Here is a 7,797-nt window from a genome sequence, read left to right as displayed (position 1 = left end):
GTATTGAAGGTCTTTGCAGGCCCCCACTTTCTGCACTTGGAGTGCCAGAATTGGGATCAGAAGTGACAGGGTGAAAACACTTAATTGGAGAAACATGATTCTACTAGTAGATGGGAGAGGGCTTAAAATGACGTGGTACTTACTGGTCAAAAATAATACTTTCCATGACTTCAATTTTATGAGACAGTATTTCTAGTCATGAGAACCCAATCTTTGTCTCAGGCTATGTCTAGATTGCAAGCTTCTTTCAGAAGAAGCATTTCTGGAAAAGCTTATTTTGAAAGAGAGCGTCCACACAGCAAAAGCTCAACGAAAAAGTGATGTGCTTTTTTGAACGATAGCATCCACATTCATTGGACGCTATCTCGCATTTAAGTTGAGATTAGTATGGACAGACTGGCCACCAGGGCACCTGTGTTACTTCCTGGAGGCTACTTCTTTCAAAAGAATTCCCTTTTCTGCATCCACACATGCTTTTTTCTGAAACACCTTTTTTGGAAAAAGGCTTCTTCCTCAAAGAAAGAGGTTTACCGCTGTCGGAAAAAACCCTCCATTCTTTTGATTTTCTGTTCAAAGAACGCAATAGCAGTATGGACATAAGTATAGTTTTTCTGGAAAAATGCTACAGTGTAGACATACACTCTGAGGGGTAACCGTGTTAGTCTGTAATTTTTAAAATGAGTAGTCCTGTGGCACATTAAAGACTAACAAAAATATATAAGATCATCTGATGAAGTGGGTCTCACCCATGAAAGCTCATGATCCTATATATTTTTGTTAGTCTCAGAGGGTATGTCTACGCATCAAAGTTATTTCAAGATACCAGAGGTATCCCGAAATAGCTACCCCATGTCTTCACAAGTTATTTCAAAATATTTTTTGAAATATTTTTCAAAATAACGGGCGTGCTATATTGGCATCCCGGTAACCCTCATTCCACGAGGGTTAAGAGATCTCAAAATAGCACTTTATTTTGAAATTTGGTGCTATATAGACCGCACCAAATTTTGAAATAACCTATTTCAAAATTAACTCGAAATAAGTTACGCAATTTGTGTAGCACAAATTGCATATCTTATTTTGAGTTTAGAGTGCAGTGTAGACAGCCTAAGGTGCCACAGGACCAGTCTTTATATGGGCAGACATAATTTTGTATCTAAAATAAGAGACATCTTTTGTAGTGAGGAACCACTTTCAATAGGAGGCTCGTCTTTTGTGATTCATCCCTAATAATGTTTCAGTCTCCATTTCCTTACAGATGAAAAACAAAGTCAGATAGACGAGTTTTAAGTTTAGTCACAAGACTCCAATAGAGATAGCTCTCAAAGTGCTTCTCATATGTTTTATTTGCTTCAGACAAATGACCAGGCCACACAAGTACAGGTATGACCTGGCACCCTTGGAACTTGTCTGGTCCCAAACAAGGGAGTTTGCCGGATCAGGGGAGGTCAATTCTGGCTCCTGTGCCAACGGACCCCCCTGCCTACTCTGCCAATGGCCTGGCTGTTGTCCTTCAGGTTAGCTCCCCCAATGTCTCCAGCCCAGCTGGACTTGCGGATATAGCAGGAATGAAGACCCCACTGCCATACTAGCTTTGCTGGAGGCTGCTGTCCTACCAGGTTTCTACTGTGCTACTGCACCGGGCTGCTGGCCATCAGCCCTGCTAGAACCTGCTGTCATGCCATGCCACCGGACTCTTGGATGTTGGCCCCACTTGGCTCCCTGCCACCTGCTGGCCCCATGGGAACCCGCTGCCACACTGGCCTTCCAGCTGTCAACCCAATTAGACACCTGAAATTAGGGTGTCGGACACTGGCTCCGCTGCTCTGTTGGTTGCCCTGCTGCTGGTCAAGCCAGACTTCTGCAGCAGGGCTTCCAGCTGCCAGCCCCACTGCCACCAGCCTGGCTAGGCTCATGGCCCTCGCAGGACTCCTGGCTGCCAACCCTCCACTGGTACTCTCTGGTCTAGGAACATCTGTGGTCCTGCCGGATCAGAGAGTCCCTGTTTAGAGAGGTTCAACCTGTACATAATGGCTGTGTCTACACTGGCCACATAACCCGTAATAGCTATGGAAATGAGAGAAGTCAGAATAGGGAAATGCACGGGGGATTTAAATATCCCCCGCGGGATTTAAATAAACATGGCCGCCGCTTTTTTCTGGCTTGGGGAAAAGCCGGAAAAGAGCGTCCAGACTGGCGCGATCCTCTGGAATAAAGCCCTATTGCAAGTAGGAATAAGAGATCCTCCGGAATAGGGCTTTATTCCGGAGGATCGCGCCAGTCTGGATGCTCTTTTCCGGCTTTTCCCCAAGCCGGAATAAAGCGGCAGCCATGTTTATTTAAATCCCGCGGGGGATATTTAAATCCCCCGTGCATTTCCCTATTCTGACTTCTCTCATTTCCATAGCTATTACGGGTTATGTGGCCAGTGTAGACACAGCCAATGTGTTCATCATATCCTTCATCCTTTATCATATCCTTCATCCTTTATAAGGGTAGGCCTGACCTTGCTAAGGGACTCAGTCTTTTTCCAGGACCCACTCCATTATCAGTAATCTGGTATATTACCAGACCTGACTTATAGATTCAGATATTGGTGGGAGAGTTTTCTGAACAACAGGAAGTTTTGGAAGAGTCCTACCCTTATCTTCAGGTTATGCCGCAGGACTCACATCTTTATCACAACCATTTCTAAAGCAGTATAATAGACAAATGCTCACTAGCACCCTAAGGGCTCATCTACACTGCACCCTTAGCTTGAAATAAGCTATGAAATTTGAGCTATGTAAATTGTGTATCTTATTTCGAGTGAATTAGAAATAGCTTATTTCATAATTTGGCACTGTCTACACAGGGCCAAATTTTGAAATAGACTGCTATTCCGAAACATCCCTTAATCCTCATGGAATGAGGTTTAGAGGGACATCAGAATAGCGAGCCCATTACATTTCGAAATAATGGGTGTGCTGTTAAGATGCAGAATAGCTATTTCGGGATACTAGAAGTATCCCGAAATAGCGCTGCAATGTAGCCATACCCTTAAAGGCAGAAGTCAATATCATAAGAAAGATGGAGAGCAGTCCCTACTGTTTTCTATAATCCATGTATAGTGACTAGATAATATGAGATACCACAGAAATGCCAATTGAGGTAGATAATGAATTCAGATAATAGGCACATCACACATTGAAGAGAAAATAAACCCAATTACAGCAATGCCTTGAAAATAAATTAACACATTGTAGTAGTGCTTTTGAAGCTAAATCAGATTATTGCTAAATTAGTAAAACTACACTACATTGCAGGACACATGGAATATACAAATTGCTTGCTGGAGACACAGTAAGACATTCATCTTTGATGTAACAGCACTGACTATAGTGAGGGAAACGTGTGGCAGAAAACTCAAGTTTCTTTGCTGCACTTTTATTTCAGAGGCAAAGAAATGTTGCCACATTTATACCACTATTTGTACTGTCATAACATATCTTGTGGTTTGCTGCCTAGATTTGGCAGTTAAACGCACCAAACTTCATAGGCATCCTCTACACATTGGACAGGTTTACTACAGTAGTTCAATAACCACCTAACTTAGGTTTGACTTAAAAACCCCATTTCCAGTTATGTGCTATAAAGGTTTAAGATGCATCAGATTAAAAAGATGTGTTTGTTTTGACAGTGGGGAAGTGGAAACCGTCATCTGGTGCTACACTGCACAAATCATCAAGTAGTAACTTCAGAAACAGGTAAACCAGTAGCGTGACTGCAAGCATGCGCACCTGCACGAGTGCATGACAAAGAGCCATACTATTGTGAAAAACCACAAGAGAGAGATGACTTCCGAATTTGGTTTCAACACTCAAATACAGTCAGTCAACAATTTGAGCCAGGACACCTGTTTGGAGAACAAGTACATGGTTCCAAGACTGGTGGGCTCTCTCACGCGAACATGCCGAAAAGAAAAAATGAAGAGTATTGTAAAAATAATTTCCAATAACTATTTCTGTTTCCTCTTTAGCTGTGGACAGAAGCCATGGCAGGGGAGTCTAGGAGGCCACACCGCAGAATGGGTCACACTTGCAATGTTCCCTCTAATTATTTCCATCCATGTGCAGAAAGAATTGATGTGCGCCAAAGTATTGAGGTAATGTGCAGATACACACCACCAATAGAAACAAAAAACCTAGCCATCATATATTTTTAAAAAGTTATCATAGGGATAATTATTGTCTAGTCCAATACTCTCTGGTCCAGCAATATCTGTGGTCCAGCATGATTTTAGTTAGCTGGATGTCCATATATAGGTGTGGCCAAGTTTCCCACGGTCCCATAAAGTTTGTTTACACCACCAGTCCTGGCTCTCAATGTTCTGTGCTGATATTTAGCTCTAATTTACCCCTAAACGGCTTCTAAGAGCCCAGTAAACAGTGGAAGTGTTGGTAATGCTGCTAGACAATATTGACCTTCCATGGTTTAGCAAATTCTCTAGTTTGGCATCAACAAGGTCCTGAGGATGCTGGACTAGAGAGGTTCAGCCTGTACTTCAGCTTGGACAGGTTAGGCATTTTAGAACTCACTACTCAAAGAATTAAATTTAAGTGTAAGAGAGAAATAAAAATTGTGAAATGTATACACCAGTAAAAAACTTAAACAGCACTCTGAAAAAATAAAATTACAGACATTATATGTGCATTGCAGGAGATATCAATAAGTAAAAACAACACTAATACAAGTATGTATTGGGAGAGGAACATGAAAGACTATGTGTATGTGTGTGTGCAAGAAAGAGACAGAGGTTCATGTTGTCCCTTGAAGTACATTCAGAGAATAGCAGGACTCCTCAGTGGACTCTAGCTGCCCTGGGGCATCCTTCAGGTAATCGATATTGCTAACTCTCACACCATATGGTGCTTTTTCTTAAACCTGAGTGTATATATGTGGGCACAGGAGAATGACATTGTGGAAGAGTTGTGTTTAAACTTGAGATGTAAAAGAATAGCTGATTAGACAACTACCTGATAAGCTTAGGCAGTAAGGGTGGAGTGGGGTGGGGTGGGCTACCTCTGAGCAAACATGGCTCAGTCCTGGCTCGCGCTGGATCCAGGGGCTACCTCTGCTGCAGCTCTGTCATTTAAATGTAGCAGGAGCTAGGCTGCCTGCATGCCCGGCTCTTACTACATTTAAACGGCAGAGCCGCAGCTGGGGTAGCTCCTTCTGAAGGCTTTCCCTTATTGACTAATCGTTTGGTTGATACAAATTGTATCGACTATACGACTTACCCAATTACCCACCTCTTAACATCTTGGCTACGTCTACATTGGCATGATCTTACGCAAATACTCTTTAACGTAAGAGTTCTTGTGTTAAAGCATTTGCGCAAGAGAGCATCTATATTGGTCCGGGACTCATCATAAGAACAATGCGCTTTTGTGCAAAAGAGCATCTACATTGGTGGGAAGCTTTTGCGCAAAAGCAGAAGCCTGGAACCATTTTGAAGAGGGCAAAAGGGCACCAGCCCTTTCCGGGGACGGGGGCTGGAGCTCCTTTGAGATATGTGCTTAAAGGGATCTCCCCGGACAGCCATTTCTCTCCTGCTGCGTGCTTTAGGACCTCTTGCAGGTACTGACAGCCATAGCAGTTCTATTTGCGGTTGCCCTCTGCCTTATTAGACACCACTGTTTTTTGCCTTTAGTGCCTTTGGCTGATTTTTTGATCTCAGCTCGTTTGTTGTGCCATGGAGCCAGGGATGGCCTTGTGCCTGCTCTGGCCCCTTCTGGCCATTTTGGAGTGACTGCAGCTGCTGCTCCAGGCTGCTTCACTCCTCCTCCAGGACCTCAAGGCACAGGTTGCTCTGGACTCCCTCACCAGGGAGGCCATGGCATCCCTGTGCTATCCCCACCCCACTGTGGAGAGGTCCTTGTAGAGACTGGACACTGGTCCTGGGGCAATGGGACGACCAGCAATGGCTCCAGAACTTTCGCATGCGAAAGCAGACGTTCCTGGAGCTATGTGCCTGGCTTGCCCCTGCGCTCCAGAGAACCACCACCCGGCTACAGGCACCCATCCCAGTGGACAAGAGGGTCACCATCGCACTCTAGAAGCTGGCCACCCCAGACAGCTACCGATCAGTGGCAAACCAGTTCAGGATGGGCAGATCGACCGTCGGTGCCGTCGTCATGCAGGTAAGTCCCAGGGGGAGTGGAGCGGGGGAAGGGTGCTGCATTCCATGCCCAGGGGCAGGCAAGACTCCAGGCTGGGTCACCCAGGGGTTTGGGCCGTCCCTCCCTTGCACAGGCCTGCTGGTGGGAGGGGGGCCGTGGGATGAGGGGGCCCTGGTGTGTGTGTGTGAGGACAGAGGGCATCACGGGGGGGCCCCCCAAGGGAGCACGCACTCACCCTGCCTTATGTGATGTGTTCCCCTGTGTTTCTCTGCACCCTTCTGCAGGTCGTCCATGCCATCAGTGACGTCCTGCTCCAGAGAGTCATCCACCTGCGTGACTTGGAGGCTGCGGTGGCCGGCTTCGCTGCCCTGGAGTTCCCCAACTGCAGGGGAGCCCTGGATGCAACCCACATCCCCGTCCGTGCCCTGGAGCATCGAGCGGCCCATTTCATAAACAGAAAGGGGTACTTCTCCATCGTACTCCAGGCCCTTGTGGACCACCGTGGCCTCTTCCTGGATATTTATGCGGGCTGGTCCAGCAGGGCACACGACGCCCGCATTCTACGAAACTCTGGCCTGTTTGACAGGCTGGAGGCAGGCACTTTCTTCCCCCAGCAGGAATTTACTGTCGGGGACATGCCAATGCCCACGTGTGTTGTGGGGGACCCGGCTTACTCCTGCTGCCCTGGCTAATGTGGCCCTTCACGGGGAGGATGGACCACAACCAGGCACGGTTCAACGACCGCCTCAACCGGTCCCACAACCAAGTAGAGTGCGCCTTTGGGCGGCTGAAACCCCGGTTCCGCTGCCATCCGCCAGGCGCACCACGATGGGGTGCGCATCCGGGAGGCCCTGATGGAGATATTCTCCCAGACTCCATAGTAGGGTCGCCTCTGTCTCCCTTGATATCTCCCTCCTATCCCCAACCCTTCCCTCCTCCCCTCCCCTTACCTCCCAATAAACAACCAACACAGTTTTTTTGGAACACAACGTTTCAAACTTTTTATTTACAATGGATGGGGGGATTTAGGGTGGGAGGGGGGAGGAGGCTCTCAACTGGGAGGGGTGGCCCCTGCGACTGCCTCTGTGGGGGCGGACCTAGACATGGGGCTCAGGCCACGTTGGGGCAGGCAGCATGGGGAGGTGGGCAGGAGGGGCAGGAGGAGGAGGAGGAATTGCGGGAGCAGGAGGGGCAGCAGCAGGAGGGGGAATTGCGGGAGCAGGAGGGGCAGGAGGAGGGGGCATGGGCATTACTATGGGAGGGATGGCGGGTGCATGGGGCAATGCCGTGCCCTAATGTACGGCATGGCCAATGCGCATGGTGAGGGCGGTGATGGCATCTGCCATGCGGACACACTGGGCCTGGAAGGGGCCCCAGATCTGCTGGTGCCACTCCAGGTCCACCTCCACCCACCGGGTGATGGCTGCCTCCACACGTTTGACGGCCTGCACGTGCCGCCGAAGCAGTTGGTCCCGCTACTGGATCCGCCGGCTTGGTGCGTGGGCTGATTTTGGTGCTGCCGCTGCTGCAGGGCTGGAGGGTCTCCCGCTCCTGCTTGGTCCCACTGCAGGGAAGAGAAGAAAGGATGGGTCAGTCAGGCAGCCCGGCCACCGTCCCCACACCTCTTGCCCTCCAC

The sequence above is a fragment of the Pelodiscus sinensis genome, chromosome 6 (assembly GCF_049634645.1).
Source record: "Pelodiscus sinensis isolate JC-2024 chromosome 6, ASM4963464v1, whole genome shotgun sequence".
Lineage (NCBI taxonomy): Eukaryota > Metazoa > Chordata > Testudines > Trionychidae > Pelodiscus > Pelodiscus sinensis.
The sequence above is the reverse complement of the archived record's forward strand: the minus strand, read 5'-3'. Positions refer to the sequence as shown.